Genomic DNA, 17,222 nt, shown 5'->3' with positions numbered 1-17,222 from the left:
TACTTCAGTCTTATATAAGCAATCAAAGTTAACTGAGAAAGACTGAAATACCATGTAAATTTTGTACTGGCCTCAATGCCAGTATTAATTTATTTTTTGAAGTTTAACACAGGAAAGAGAAAAAACAAATCCATACCAGCTGAATAAATAGTTGTTTTTGCCAGCTGAAAAGTTTGGTTTTTGGCTACTATTGAAAAAATATTTAATCAGCAGAACATCCCTCAGATGCAAAAGGATGTGTCAGTGTAGTTTTTTGCAAAGTGATGACTTGTCCTGCCCATGTGCTGAAATAACTTCCTTTCTTTACAACACCCTGCTGAGCATGTGCCAGAAGTAAAAGATCAAGTGTTGCTGAACCCAAGACTTCCTTCTCCTCATGCTTCCCTAAGTAAGGAACAGCTGAAGAAGACCAGTTTGGTCCAGGGCACCACACGAGTGGCATGTAACAAGCCTGCAGTTGTTACTGACTCCAGGCTGTCCCTGGGGAAGAGCTGCCGTGGTCACAGCATCAGATACTCAAGGGAGGCTTGTGCAGCTCACCCTGCCAGTGTGCCCCACCCTCCTCCAGTGCTGAGGAACAGGACAATCTGTGTCACATTTACTGTCAGACTTCAGCAAGTCCAACAGGTTCAGCTTAACACACAGCAGGCAGGCTCCTGGCACTGTCCATGAACCCACCATCACTCACACTCCACCTCAGAAGCCTGAGTGGGGATTCAAATGAGCCCTGTGTGCTCCTGCTCTCAGGCACCTGGGTGCTTCAGATGCAGACTGGGAGTTGCTGGGGTTTAGGAGCTTTCTCATGAGCAGAGCCAATGCCATTGCACTCTGGGTGGCAATGGCCATCAGAGCACTGGGTCTTGTGGCTATAGAGATTAACAGTACCAGCCACCCAGTTTTAATCCTCAGTACATCAGGGTGTATTTTACTTCAAGAATACTGATTTCTTAGCCTAACCTCATCTTAAAAAGTCAGTAAATCTTAAATGGCTGCGAACACAATCTCCAAATTACAACAAATCTAACCTGGTAATCCACCAGGATCTCAACAGCAGTACAACCACAAATGAAAGCCTTCTACTGTTGTCTTTTTTTTTTTTTCATTTCTTTTTGTTACATTGCTCCTGCTGCTTAAGAGAAAATCTTAGCATTTATGTAACATTGATTTATGCTATTAAGCAATTGGAGCAATTTGCAGATGGTGGCATAGAGAGAGAATAAACAATACTCCTTCACGTCCCAATGAATACATTCAAAACTGCAATTTATTCACAGAAAATGAAAGTATTCTGAAGTAGTCTGAAATTTAGCATCAGTGTAAAGACATCACGAGTAAATCACTGGGCTTTCAGAGCTGCAGTGACTTGTCCATGTAATGATTCCATACAGGAATAACAGTTTAAACTTGCAATTTGAGCTATCTACTTATTTTTACCTTAAAAACCCCCCAACAAAACCAAAACCCAGTAAGAATTTAACAAATGACATGATATAATTCTACTCTGGAAAATGTGTGCATTAGAATAACATCTGTAGAGGCTTTCCTCTTAGCTAAACAATTAAGGATAAAACCCAATGCCTCAGTGCCTATATAAGACAGAAAAATCTTTCTACTGAGTCTGAAATTCTGGGATCAAGACCACATTCAATCCAAGAAGCCTCACAGTTGTCATTTATGTATTAGTCTGATTCATGGTAGGTATGTAAATGAATAAGAATAAGCCAAATATTAAATATTGATATTAAATTGGGTTTAGGCTAAAAAAAATCCACATTTCAGAACAGGATATATGCACAACATCCCTAAGACAATATTATCTTATCTCTCAGTGTATATGTCTTACATACAGACATGAAATATTTCAATAATAACCAGTTCCTATAAAAGAATTCTGGTTTGAGATCGCTTTTGCTAGCACAGCACATTTACTGCTCCCTGTCCTTCTTCTGAATTCTGGCCACATGAAACCTAATCAGCAGACTATTTTGATCAGAAGAAATGTTACAGGAGTGACATCCAGAAATCCTGTGTAAGTTTTACACTTGACTTAAGTTTTCTGACTTGTCATCACAAAATCTGATGTTATTGTGCCAAGCTGTGCCAGAAGGAAGATGCCTCAATGGGAATTTCATGCCAGCCCTGCAGTGCACAGATGCCTGGGCAGTGGAGGAGGCCTTCCCAGATGGCAGCAGAGCAGTGGCAGGGCAAAGCAGCCTCCCCCACCCCTCCATGTGTTATGGAAAGGAAGTTCTCCTGGTTCTTCAGACTTAGCTCTGTACGAGGATACAGTGAGTATATGCTGCCTTTACTTATCAGCTAGCAGGATGTTATTTTGATGAGGTAACAATGTAAAATACTTGGGAATTACAGGTTGCAATACACAGCTCAATTGGTCATTTCTTAAGACCATCAGAAACTGTCTTAAACTGGACTAGGCTGAAACCAGGTTAACGATAAGGACAGTGGTTGTAGTTCTCTCTTCGTTTAGCACTTGTAAAACCTATAGAAGTTAATCTGCTGCATCTTTCTCTGCAGTTGAGGTTAACATTCATATCCCTGTTTGCAGTTAGCAAAGTGGTAACATTGCTCAATGACACTTTACATTTTTACACTGTCCATATTGTTTATAACCAAAAGGATCTTGCAGTGAAGAGATTAGAAACAAGGACAAGAAACCAAGGTATTGTACCTTTTAAAATAAACTGTGAAAGATAAAAAGGACATATGAAGGACTGGCAGAGGGTGAGTAGAGGCAGGTTTGTTATTATCCTCAGCAGAGAGATGTGACATCTCATCAGTAGCACACCTGCACCCCAAAGCCCAGAAAGCAGCAGAGGCTCTTTGACCACCAGCAGCTGAGCACAGCCTGTGCTGTTTGTGCCAGGTGGGGCTGAGAGGGGACAGGTCCACACTGACTGGGGACAGAGCAGTCACACAGGGCCAGGCTTCAGTCTGAGTCCTTAACATACCTGTGCCTCATTTGTGATGACTGCACTTCATTTGATGACACATAGAGGAATGGGTCTAGAGCTAGTCATGGCTTGAAGCACCTTTTATCTAACTCAGAGAATTCCTCACTGTCCTCCCCTATTTCTACATACATCTATAAAGTCTGCTCCTCCAGGGAAACAGGGTTGATATCAAACACATTCAAAGACTTAAACTTCTACAAAATATTCAGAGAAATCTATGTAGAGGAAATATCTATGTTGACTCAAAACCAGTATGGTTTCTGTTGCTAAAAATATACTGGAATTCCTAGTTTTCCAATAGGTTTCAGTTGCAGTAATATGCCAGAACTTTTATTATGCCAGCTGATAATGGAATAGGGGTAGCAACCTTCTTGTTGAAATTTTGAAGCAATCTGTGTGGGTTGAATGAGGTATAAGTGAAAACTCCTACGGCCAGCACAGCTTTTAGCCAAGCACATTGCAGCCTTTCTTTTAAAACAGCTCACTGTTCTTTGCAATCATTTAATGGATTGCTCCATGCACATAACAAAAGCCAACCCATAATGAATGGCACTGCAGACTAAGTGTCCAGCCATAGTTTTGAGAGGTTGGCTCTCTGCCCATTTATTTCCTCACACACTTTTCCCAGTGCATGAGAAAATATAATGTATACTTGGAGCAATAAAACTGGCAGAGTACAGATTTGTCTCCATACATTTGTGAGATTTGTCTCCATACATTTGCTTTATCATTTTAACAATAATCATGTATCAGTGTAAATAACAAAAGATTTAGCCCAGTATCATATACAAAACACATCTTCATGTTGCAACTTCTGCAAGTTCAAAACCTGTCCCCAGCTCCAAAGACCCAAAGAGTAGTTGTATCATGTCTCTGCATGGCAGGCAGAGTAATAACAGCAACAGAAAAATGTTTTCTCCAAGATAAACAATGCCAGAACTCTGCATAAAACCAGTATTTGTCATCTTTCATATATAAACTTTATTTGGACCACTTGGGCTCAGAAATAGCTTCATTTACATACCAATTCTTTGACATTTCAGAGATGGCTCTTTTCATATCTCAATTTTCTTGTTAGTATGCAATGTGTTTGGTCAAAGAGCTTCCATTACTGACAATTTTCATACAGGGCCTTCTCCTCCAGTGAGGGTGGGGAATGTTTTCTCTTGAACAGAGCTAGTACAGAAACTACAATAGTCCTTCTGTTGTGTCATGAACTGCATGACTGATTTGGAAAAATAGTCTGGATTGGGGAGCACAATGAGGTTACAGGTACTCCTGTACTTTTCTCAGACAGCAGTAGCATTGATTTTCCCATTCACCTGATAGAAATAAAACACTTAATCTCATTCTTTCTTTGTTTACCTAACCCAGATGTGTATGGTACAAGCTTTGCTTAACTGTGGTAGTGAGAGTGAATGACAGAGATTATAGTCCAAATCATAATTATTTTTACAGGTTTTTTTTTTTAGGTTTTAACTGTCCTTTAGCCGAAATGTTGAAATCGCAGAGTAGCTAGAACCCAACACACGTTGAGAGCATACCAGAGCTAGAAAAATACATGTACTTAAGGAAGCTGTTGAAGCAAGATGCATTTTTCAACACCAAAGTAGTTCAAAGGAAACTGTAAAGCAGAAAATTTTCAGTTCCCACAGTGCAGAGGACTCAATTTGCTGCTCTGTGACAGAGCAGAGCACGAGCTCTTGCTGAGTCAGAGAGCTGCTGAAGCAGTAAGTGTGCAAGTGCTGGTCTGCATGCAGGCACAGGGAGTCGTGCTGCCAATCTCTGCAAGCCAATAATCCACAAGGAGCAGGAAAAGACTCAGCAGGACTTCAGTGAAAGCAAAAATTTGCAAGGGGGACAGCGTGCCCTTAGACAGACAGCAGCCCCCTGTGTTAAATGGTTTCTATCAAAACTTAGGAATACTATGAAGACCACAAGTTTACCAAAACCAATGTCCAAATATGGGTGAAACTTTCAAGAGCACATGATGGATTTCCAGATCTCAATATTTTTCCAAGAGTTTGTCCAAGCAGGAAAAAGAAGGGAAGAAAGGTAATAGAATACAGTAAAGATAAAAAAATTAGCTTTCAGATATGGAACTTCCTGAAAAATTACATCTGCAAAAATGTTCAGCCAACAACCTCAATGATCACAGATTGCTGAAGAGTTACAAGAGTAACAATTGAGTTTGTGAGTAGGATGACAGGCTTGCCCCAAGAAACCTATCCAAACATTTTGGCAAAATATCACTTAAATTATCAGGAGGTCTTTTAGGACCTTTTTTGGAATATTTCTTCAAAATATTGCCCATATGACTGTGCCTAATACTGATTAAGCAATTTCTCCTTATTTTACTGAAAAGCTTGTGTAAGTTGCTAGGCAAAGTGACAGGCCTCTGATTCTGCAGAGGTAACAAGCCAGTATCAAGGAAGATGCCCCTCCTGGAGGGGACACAGCATGTAATGCTGTAATGAGGGACTAAAAGAACTACAAGCCTGAGAAATACTGGCTATCACTTTGTAAACAGTTCTCTTTAGTGCTTGTGTTTGGGGAAGAAAATAATCCTGTCCTTCTCTGCAGTCCTGCAGCAAGCACAGACAAGCTCTTTTTGATGACAGCAATTCAACTTCCAACCTGGTGTACCTGCTCTTCCTCCTTTGGCTTCACTGCAATTGATGGACTAATATGGCCAAACATGACTTGTAATTACACACAGATTCATAGAAAACCTGCAAATGGGTCCTGGTGGTGTTTATTAGCTCCTCATACTTCCTGTCAGTGAGTCAGTGGCATTTGTATTTAAAAGGGCAGCTGCTGGGCTACCAAACCTCTGACTTTATCTCTGGGAAAACACTTTTAATTTCTGATGAGAATATTCTAATGAAGTACAGTAGGTGCACTGATACAAATGGAGTGTCAACACCTTCATATAAAAGAAAGGGGTTGAGTTTGACTTCATATAAAGCTCTCATAACTCTCAGCACATTGTTTACAGGCAGAACAAGTGAGTAGGAGTGCTCCTGCTTCCAGAGAAGAGCTATAGTATAATAAATTTAGCAGAGACCGATTACTGACTGACTTCCAGATACTACTGCATTATAAATAGCTGACTTTATGCTACTAATTTATTACTGTAAGCTAAGTAGTGTATGCATGACAGAAATTTACTTGTTTATCATAATGTTGGGGACACCAGTTGATTTCACCAGGAAAGGATGAAGGCTGGGGATATTTTTAAATACCTTAGTGTAAAAATACAAATTTTCATTAAAAAGAGAAATGGGATTTTACTATTTCCATGTGGAATACCACATTGCATGTGAAAGAAACCTCATGAGGGTGGAACAATATGGCACAAGTGCACTGTTACTAACCTGAAAATGTCTGTGACCTATGCATGTGAAATATTAGCATCAAGAACACACTTAAAACATCTAGAATGGGGGGGTTTTATCAAAATATGAATTATTTATAGCATAGAATAAGTTGGTATTATAGACATACAAATATAATTTGGACAGTAACAACTACATTTTTACCCTGTGTAAATTCTGCCTGTAGCTACAGCTGCATGCTCCATTTCTATGCTTCCCAGCTGCCAGCAGTCTTTGCTGGAGTGCCACATCTGTGCAGACTCCCAGTGCTGACTCACCCGAAGTGGAAATGGCCCAGTCAGCTCTCAGCTCTCACAAAAGGGTTGCACAACCAAACAGGCAGCACCTAACAACACATGCCTGGAGCTGCAGTTACCAAAGTGTGCTGAAGCTATCAAGGAAGTTGGAAGAAAGGCTGGGGAAGTACATAAATTTCAAATTAAATGACAGACTAAACACTACAGTATGACCCAATCTGCTTTTGGAATGATCTTTTTCTTTATTTTATCATTGCAGGAATTTTCTTGTGACTTATCTGAGTTACACCTAGCCTTGTGCCTTCCAAGAAAGCACCAGGGTCCCCTACTGAAAAGAATTGTGAAAATTCAACTATGAAAGAGCTGTGGAGCAGGATTAAGGCTATTATAGGTCTTTAATAACCACAGGATGTCAAGCATTAATACTGAGAGATATCAGCAGGTAAGAGAGACAATCTTCCTTCAGGAGTTACCAAGGTTATTATGAAAAGCCTTGACCCCAGCCAACCCTCCCTCCCTCTCCTCCCACTCCAGTAATTATCTCAAATCAACAGGACAGTGAGTTTAGCTTGTGAAGTTAACAGGGCTTCAAAAAGGCCACTATTAGTCTGTCCAACAGCCTTCAGTTTGCTTTGTGTGTGTCTTAATGAGTTTCCTGTTTTGGCAATTACAGAGTTGGTTAAATGGTACCTATGTGACCTGGCAAATGAAAATCTGTAATTGTTACATTTTCCTCATGTAAGAAAAACAAAATTAACATTTCTGAGACAGAAATCTCTATTTCTATGAATATAAATCTATTAATATAATTCTTCAGTTTAAAAAAGCAGTTTACATGATCCTGAACAAGTTTTATATGTTCTGCAAACTTCTAACATACTCCTCATGTATCCATGCCTGTAGTATTTACTTCACAGTAGCATCTGGATTTTATTGTGAAAATATGAAATTCTTCAGATGTTAAACTCTTTCCCTTCCAAAATTTGTCATTTTAAGTTCAAATTTATCAGTTTGTAAGCACCTGTACTTGAATTTTATCACAAATTCCCATCCTCAGGGTTCTTTAAATAATTCAGAATTTATTCCTAAACTCAGTGAAAGCATAGTATCTATCTATGGACTTAACTCCTTTAGATTTTCTGAGCTTTCCAGGTAATTGGAAAAGAAGGGAAATATGATTATATCAAAAATGTCAGTTTTAAAATTGCATTGACAGGAAAAGTCTTAAGCCTGGAGGTGGTCTGCCCTGGGGAAAAGAAAAAGGAAGGTAGTGAGTCAGGTTTTTAATTTCTTTAAAGCCATAATTATCCTGGGCATGAGAAATAAGTTAGGAACATGGGTTCACTTCTTTGAAGAACTAATACTACACAGCACTCTGTAAATTTGTAAATACAATTGTAAAAATGCATTCAATTCAATTTATAGCTTATATATTGACTGTCTATAACTTTATACATGCGCATTTTTCTATTAAAAATGTAATTTTATAATATTTTGAGTATCACAGTATCATCACAGGAACTTTCAAGACAAAATAATTACCTTCTTTCAACCCCATGACTAGTACTGCAAGAAGTATAAAAGTAGTATTATCTTGAGACTTTTTTTGAAATTTATTTTTTAGCAAATGTTCTCTAAATCCACTATGAAGCTTGTATTGCTAACCTCATTCTGTCTTCCAAAAGGGTATTTCCCTGGAAAATTGCATAATCCTAAATAACAGATGAAAAAAGCAAGGCAAGGAAAATCTTTGGAGGGATTCAGTTCTTAAACTATTCTAATTAAAAATTTTGCAAGCAGCTTAAACAAAATATACAGTGGCTTTTAAATGACAGCCTCACTTTGGAGAAGCAAGTTAATTCCAAGATGAGGGATGGTAAAAGGATTAAAGGGCACAAGGCAGAATTTAAACTGCAGTAGGGCTATTAAATTGACCACGGGATTGAGATTATACTTTCTAAAGCCATTAATGCTGAAAACTCTCACTGAGTCTAATGGAGGTTGGATCCATGTCTTCCTGAAAAAAAAGGCAACTTCCTGCACAACTTCATTCTGAGGAAGTGCAAAGCTTTAAACCACCAGAGCCATCTGAAAAAAGACAAATGTCTGTCCCTACAGCAGTCTGTGGAGAACATGAACATAAAAGCACATGGTGACCTGATTAGTTTTTTTAAGTTTGGTGGGCAATAAAAACATTAATTTGCTGGCACATGTACTATGGAGATCCTGCAAACAGCCAAACACAGGCCTAAAGCCTTCTGGTGCCATCCTCCTGCTGGGCATGTGACAGATGTCGGGGTGGTCTCTTCCCTTTCTCCAGTACTCCTCTTTCTGCCATTCTTTCAAGCAGAATTTGTAATCCTAAAACATTCCTGGAAGGTCCTACCAAGGAGTGCCATATTTAGAACTAATTGCTACACTAAGGGCTTGGAAGAAGGAAACATGAGCTGGAGAGAAAATAGCAAAGAACACACAGGGGAGTGACATCCTACTGAAACTGTGGGATTTGAATTCTGCAGATCTACAGAAATCTTAATCTGGTTGAATATATACTACTGATGTGAATGAGTGGATCCAAGTAGTAACTTTACTAACATATCTGTACCTATTATGCCTTCAGGAAAATTACCTTTGAATACATGTTCAAGATAACATCTAATAGTATATTAAAAACAGACAAAACGGCCACAGCTATAACTAATCATAAGAAAAAATAGACAGTGGTCTCCTAATCTACATAGCTTTACACTATTCTCAACTAATCTAAAGCTCATATAGTATTTATCAGGTACCATAAACTAATCACCATCTACAGATACAGATATTAGGGAAACACAAATTAGTGATAATGTAACACCACCTTATTTTTATAGATATTCCATGACCCCTGGAAGCTTTGGGAGGTTAACTGCTTATGAAATTTTTATATGAAGGTGTACACGTATTCATAGTACATGGGGTTTTTTGTTTTTGTCAGACAGCTTAATGAGAGGACACTTCCTTGGGCAGAACTGGATAAGGAGCCTATATGTCTCTGCTGCTTTCCTCCTGCTGTATTTACTGGCTTGCAGATTTAAACACATAAATGGAGCATGGGAAAACAGCCAGCTGGAGACTTGGCACCACATTGTGTGCTATTGGGTTTTCTGGTTTTCTCCTTCTTATACCAGCAATGTGGACAGTTCATGAAGAGCCAGACTTCACACAAATGAAGAAAAAAACCTTTTTGGATCCTAAATGTAGACTATATTATGGACACTCATGTTTTGGTATATGCATTAAGATATTCAAAAGACTGAGAAAAAATACTAAGAATAATCACATGCTTTAAATTAAAACATCCTTTTGTTTGAATCAACAAAGCAACATCAGGGATAATCAAAAAGACACCACAGTAACAGGCTCTGCTCCCATATTTTTATGCCTGTTGACCCTGGAAAACACATCATAGCTGTTAGATATAGACAGATCCAGCTGTCTATATCTAGACAAGAAGCATCATATGTCAATGCTTTCAATTTCCTACTCATCCATGGATGATGGAATCTATCAGGAAGTCTATTTTGAGACCACCAAGGGCAGGGTGAAGGCTGGCTATATTATGGAGATACACTGAGGTGCAATCTCCTAAGTGGGGATGTGCTGTAAAGCACATACTATCTTTTTTCCACTGCTTCTTTCCTAAAGGACTGACATATCAGCACTACAAATGCAAGCAAGCATCACAAGTGGCTCGAGTTAACTGGGTATTAAACTTTGCATCCCAGTGCCTCATTACAACAGCACATTCCATACCTGGGACTTTCTTTTTCACAGACCACTGCTACAGAGCTGTGTTACTGATACTTTTTAATCTACTATGCTACCTTTTTTGAAGTGTCTGCAGTAAAAAAAAATCAGAGCAATCTCTTGCATGACTACTTCTTACTATGAAAAATATAATTTGCATTTTATAGCTATGGAATAATTTTCAGGAAAGGGTTCTTCTCAGTTACTTAAATATTTAACAGACTCTAGACCCTCTTTCCAGCAGTTTTTCAGTCAGCTGCAATTTTCTCATAATTAAGATAAAGCTATGGCTGAAATGTATGGATTTGTATAATTACAAACACGTTTGCTGGCACTTCCCTTTACAAGATAGGTAAGGGAATGATATTTAGGAAGACTTCGCTTTTCTTATTTTTTTTAAAATACATAACTCATATCAAGTATACTAAAAACACCACCCAGTACTATACCAGCAGTACCAGAGTGAAAGTCACAGTGTTTAAGGCCATAAATGCCACCCAACCACACAGCCTTACCCTCTCTATGTCACATCCCATTAACACTAATGTTACTGCCTTCCCCCCCCCCCCCCCCTTCTTTCTCTTTTCCCCTAAAGAAGATTCATCACAGATAGTCTAGGACTGAAATTTTGGTTTTAGCTGCTCAGGTTAGAAATGCATTTAATTTTTGCTGTGTTGTAAACCAATTTTTCTATCAACTTAAAAGAGTTAAGTGTTTCTCTGTTACTGAAGGTCAATGAACTTTTGATGTCTTGCTTACTTGAAAGCACTATTCACAGTGCAGAATAATAAAGATTCTGCTCTTGTTTGGATCATCTTCTTCAAGTCTGAGGGCAAGCTTCCTTGAAAGAAGGTCTGCCAGGACACAGCACTTCAGATTAGTTTAATTCAAGCACTAGGAGTGAGTTTTCATCCATCACAAGTGCCAGCTGGATTATCCACCTGTTTATTCAATGGCTATCAACACTCACTGTAGTAACTACTCCTCCCTCAGCCCCACTGCTGTGTGCACAAGAACACAGCAGAGAGAATCTCCTTCAAGAACAGATTGAGCTCATTGGAACCTACTGATGACTCCAATTAATTTCTGATTTTTGCCCCCAAATCCTACACTACATTTCCGCTTCCAGATAAAGACACACTAACCAGAAATATTTTAATAGGTAAAACAATTACATTGACCTTCAGGATTGATTTTTGGGAAACTTATCAAGGAATGAGAAATGTATTTAAATCAAGTCTAGTTAATTGCAACAGAAGACAAATACCAAACTGTTAGTATTCCTGCCTCCCTGATATCCCTTTTGAGAGACAGGGAGGAAGGAAAAAACCTGCCAGACCTGTCTTCCCTGAAATGAATCACCTGTTTTAGATCAGCAGAGTAAGGTTTCATCTACTGTAGGGGTGATTATAAAAAAACAGATAAATGAAATTTGACAAATTAGATCTTATGCTTCAGAAGGTAAAAGTCACTGAAGAAATCAATAAAACAATGCCCCTACAATGCTACTCCCACTTGCAGCATCAGGCTGTCATTTATTTCTTTTGGTAATACTGAAATTGATTGAAGCTGAGTGTAGGATGCACTCCTGAGAATAAAATATTTGTAAACAGAAGGTTTTTATTTCATTATAGAGCTGTTAGACCTGGAACACTGGACAGATTCCAATCTATGTAATTACATTCAGTCTTTCTAAATTCTCTCTGCAGCCTTAATTGGAAATGATGTTTTTCTTCATTTCCTCTCCTGTATTATGGTTCCACCACAGAAATGTCTGCACTTGATCAAAATTACTTTTTATGGTCAGCATAAAGGACAACTTGGGCAGCAAGGATAGAAAAGAGTTGCTATAAATGAAAAAGTGACAGAAGACTTTTCAACAGGTCCTTACAGACTCCTCTCTGATGAAGAACACCAGGAAGAAGTGCACTTCTCTTGGTGTCTGAAGGTAGATTAGATTCTCCTCATTTTCTAAATCAGTTGTGGAGTATCTCCAAAAATCTTACTCCTTCTCTTGTTAAGTGCTAAATCAACTGCTGTAGCCTCCCACACTAATAACGGAGAATTCACACTTTGTTCTTAATGATCTCTGTATTATGTGTGATGATTAATTGTATCAAAGTTAAAAATTGCATACAAATCCAAACTAATCTCATTAATAGGTACTGTACAACTTCCTAAAGATTTATATTTAAGTAAAACTAACAATGAAATAATCTTACACTGAATTAGCTAAGTATCTTTTCCTTCTCAGGCCCTTCAATCTGAAACAGATGTCCAAGCACATGTTTACTTTTCAGAAATCATGCAAGAAGACTGGAGTGTTCCCACTCACCAGTAATACAGATTTTCAATAACTTTTTTTCTTTATTTTAAAAGAAAATACAGAAAATAAAAGTGAGGTGTTCTCCATTTCCTGCTGAGAGGTCACAGGAATATATTCACATATGCAATCCCCGAGGTGCCAGACTCCTTCTAAGACAGAAGTTCAGAAAGACAAAATAAAATAAATAAACATAAATAAAATGATATACGAATATATAAAAACTTGTAATTGTTTAGTAGTCATATAAACCAGTATATACATAACTAAAGTGTTAACCATAAGCATAGGAGTCCTACAATTCAACTGATTTAACCTTCATGCTACAATATAATTAAAAAGAAAAAAGATTGAAGCTTTCCTCACTTAGCATTCAAATATCTTCATAAAATAGTATGATACATTTTCATCCTTTAATTATGCTACAGATCTGATGCATGAGCAAGGTCTAGCATTTCATCTTCCAAGGTCACTTAAATGTTATATGATTCTCACTTAGACTATACAGACAACATGAGTACAAGAACTTTTCTGTTTAGAGACAGAAAGAACTTGATCTGACTACAAGTGACTACAAAATCTTCCCCTGGTTACTTTCCAAATGGAGGAAAATCCCAAATCTTTCCCAATGGAAGAAAGAAAAGAACAATATAAGAACATATACAAGAAAAATAAGAAAAAACAATATAGGATGAAAGAGGAAAAGTAAAACACTTTACACTTCAGCTTCACACTGATTTGTTGCCTTAAAAAAAAGTCAAATGGTTCAGCAAGTGCAGAACTTGAAGAACAACTTGACCACATATAAAATACAAAATCTCAACATTTTCTTGACTGATTCATGACCATATATACTCCAATATATCCCAAATTCTCTGCAAACATCAGGGAAAAAAAAAGAATAGAAATGAAATTGTTAATATTGTTGGTTTTCAGCATCACAGGATGGTAATGCCCCACAAACATGAATGCATTCATCCTCAAAACATCCTCTAAATGTTCTCACACCTCATGAGCACATCACTACACTCCTGGGAATTTCACTCTATCATCAAAGAACCAGTGACTCAAAATGGCTGCTATCAGCCATTACAGCTACAGGATCAAAAGCAAGGTGGATGATCCTTCTTTTTTTTGCCAGAATTTATGAGGATGAAGCTGGCCTTAATCAAGAGGATTAACAGCTCTCTTTGTATTGGTGGGAAAAGACAGCAAACATAGCATGAGGTTCTCTTCAGTCTATTTGGCTAGAAAGAATATGATTAGGACACATGGACCCAAGTAACAAATTTGCAGTAAGTTAATACAGGGAAGAAAGAAAAGCCTAAGGATATCAGGATCCAGTGAAGACAGCAGGAGACAGCAGGGTACAGACAGCAGCTCCTCATCCTAATCTAACAAGACTGATGAGCCAGATGGCAACTGTAAATAAAGTATCAAAGAACTCTAAGAGAAAATGAGATTCCATTGCAGCTGGAATCAGGTTTACAGAAAAGTAGCATGGAGACCAAAGGGACAGTGGCAGATACTGTACTCATGAGGAGAACAATGACCTTTGTTGCAGTGAGCTCTTCAGTGCCTCAACCCAGCTTGTTCTATTTTCAGCCTCCGTCAAAAATTTCAACTCTTTGACATTCATTCTGTAGGGGGAATGGCCTCCTACTTACCCTATTAAATTTAAAAAACTCAAAGAATAAATAACAGAAAGCACCAGAAAAGATATGCTACATTTTAAATTGACAGTGAAGGATATAAACATGAGACTTAAATTATGCAGCACAGTGAACAAATCCAGATCAGTGCTGGCTTCAATAGTGCAGTACTAATGTAGTGCTGCTTTAGACAGAGCCACTGCAAGTGTTTTAAGATTCCCACAACTGCTGGCAGTTATCTGCTCAGAACAATTACATTTCACAAAATACAAACCCAGTACATCCAAAGAAGAGAGTACTTACTCCTAGAATCCCATAAGAGAAGAGAGCATTGAAAGAAGGGAGTTCCTTTGCTCTCAAATACAAGTGAGTGTTACAGTCTTTACAGGATGGCAGAAGTCTGTGTTTTTATGGAGAACTCCAAATGTGAATTACATTAAAAGGCTTGTAACTATCATCAACCATAACATCAGTCCTTTTACTCAAAGCCCCTCACAGCTAGCTGAAGATTCAACTCTCCATAATTTTAATGTTCTCCTACCTAATCTTTAATCTATCACTATCAGGGTCACTGCTCCCTGGGAGGGTGAGCAAGGCAGACAGCTTTGTATTTAGCTCTAACAGCTAAATAAATCTTACTCTAAATAATTTTATTTCAAACACTGAAAAGCTGTTCTGGTGTTTAATGACATGCAAAGGAATTTGGGTATCACATTTTAATAAATAAAAAACTTTCAAAGCATGTTTATAGATTTGATAGAAAACATTTTGATTCTGAATTACAGCTTGTTGAATATGGGTCATTATTAAAACAATAAATCCCTTTGATCCTGATTGGATTTAAACCATGTTAATTGAAGTTCCTCTCCAGTGATGAGCATCCAGATACCATTAATTTCTGAGTAACACAGAAGCATTCAGAAATTACTACTACATAAAAAGTATTTTAGGTCTTTTTATATTTATACAATTTTAGTCCATATCTATAGCATTTTCATGCAAAGTGCATTTATTAATGAATTCATAGAGCTAATTTACATTATTATTTCTGAATTAAAGTTCAGATCCATTTTCACCATTCTAGAATGTGTACACTTTAATATAAAATGTGATCCTATCCCAGATGAAACCTGGACAGTCTTGCATAATATTTCAAAATGCCAACAGAGAAGACCTATTCCTCACTATTACTTTGAAAATCAAGTACCTAATCTGCATTTCTGCCAGATAATATTAAAATTGGCTGTTTGTGAGCATCAGATAATTCTTAATTAACTCCCAATACTGCATAAATGAATTCTTCACTGTTTGTGCATTTCTAAATAGGTCTGCATTATGACCTCAAAACCAAGAAGTGCGAATAGAAATCTGATATCAGCTCCTTAAAGAGCAGAACAAACTACTCAATATTCTGGTGCTCCTGCAGTTTGATCTAATACTCAGTGAATCGTAGGAATGACATAATATTAATTATGGACATATTTTGCTTCATTTATTTATGCTTCATTCAAAAGTTAATGTTTAAGAAACAAACCCCTCATGCTTAATTCTCTTTCAACTTTTTGCTAATTATCACAGCAGGAGGAATTCACATTTAAACCAAATCAGATGGCTCCTACTGTTTGCAGCCTCTCAAACATGTGTTCTGTTTGTAATCTGTACTTAAAGCAGGCTAAAAGGTCATCTTTGTATAAATTCAGGCTTCTAACACCAGACTATTTTATTAATTTTTATTGTGAATGACATTCTCTCTCATCTGGATTGAACTTTACTAGAAATGAAGAATGCACCTCCTCTCCATACAGAACTTGTTCTACCATCCTTCCCTGTGGAAGAGCCCAACCAGAGCATCCTGCTCTGTATGGAATGGATGAATCCATAGGCACATACAAAGAGACAGACCTGATGCTCCCCAGCCAGTGCAATTCCTCACAGTTGCAATGGAATCCCTTCTCCAGGGAAAGCTCAGTACCGAGGGCAGACTCATCAAGCTACTTGGAAATGCCCTGTGGAGAAGTCTCTCTGGTTACTTTGAGAGGCTCTGGGATCAGCTTCATAATAACTCCAATGAGTGACATACCCTCAAATCCTGGTTTTACACATTGCTACATCTGTAAACTGCTTACACCTGAGCACAAGGGCTCTGCGCCCTGCTGGAACCATCCATCAAGTGAATGTAGTTATTGATTTAGACCATAGGGTTATAAATCTGACTGGAAACAGAGGCAAGTATTCATATAGACACCAGGGACACAGATAGAATCCTTTTACTAGCAGTCGTTATACCAAACCTTCCCCCTCTATTTTAAGAGCCAAATTACCAGGCCATGATTTTAGGGATGAACAACAAGGGCACTCACACTATGGCATAATCCATCCCATATTAACTCCTTTCTTCAGAGAGCAAGAAAGCATCAAAGCAGTGACCTAGTGATGTACCAGAAACATGAGCAGCACCCCATCATTTTAACACAACTGCAGTACCTCTTAATTGGTCAAAGGCTCATGGCTGAAACATTAATGTTTTTGTTCCCCCACTATTGTAAAATGTAATAAACTAGGATTTTGTTTCTTTTCTTCTCTCTTATGAATATTATCTCTACTTTTGGAATCAAACAATTGATCTAGTGATATCTTCAGAGACATTATGTGAAAGTCTGTTTCATTCACAGCTATCTGAAAAGACAAACAAGGATCAAACGTTTAAATTTTTTTCCCCTTTGGTCAAGTTAAAACAATTTTTCCTATAACTATGAACAGTCACCTTTTTATGTTAAACTGCTTTCAAATAGTTGGCAGAGACCTGTCTAAATAATGCACTTGCTTACTAAAGTATAATGGTTGAATGCAAT

The 17,222-nt window shown here is 37.8% G+C and overlaps 1 protein-coding gene across 1 annotated transcript in view; it reads left to right on the top strand.

The window, feature by feature from the left end:
• LOC110471410 (neuronal acetylcholine receptor subunit alpha-7) overlaps positions 1 to 17,222 on the top strand; it is a 79,576-nt gene that overhangs the window by 35,234 nt on the left and 27,120 nt on the right. The window contains exon 11 of the transcript XR_014957596.1: positions 6,866 to 7,048. The gene's annotated coding sequence lies outside the window, so the exon portion shown is untranslated. The remainder of the gene's footprint in view (positions 1 to 6,865; positions 7,049 to 17,222) is intronic.

Source organism: Lonchura striata, chromosome 10 (genome assembly GCF_050655825.1).
Source record: "Lonchura striata isolate lonStrDom1 chromosome 10, ASM5065582v1, whole genome shotgun sequence".
Lineage (NCBI taxonomy): Eukaryota > Metazoa > Chordata > Aves > Passeriformes > Estrildidae > Lonchura > Lonchura striata.
The sequence above is the reverse complement of the archived record's forward strand: the minus strand, read 5'-3'. Positions and strand labels throughout refer to the sequence as shown.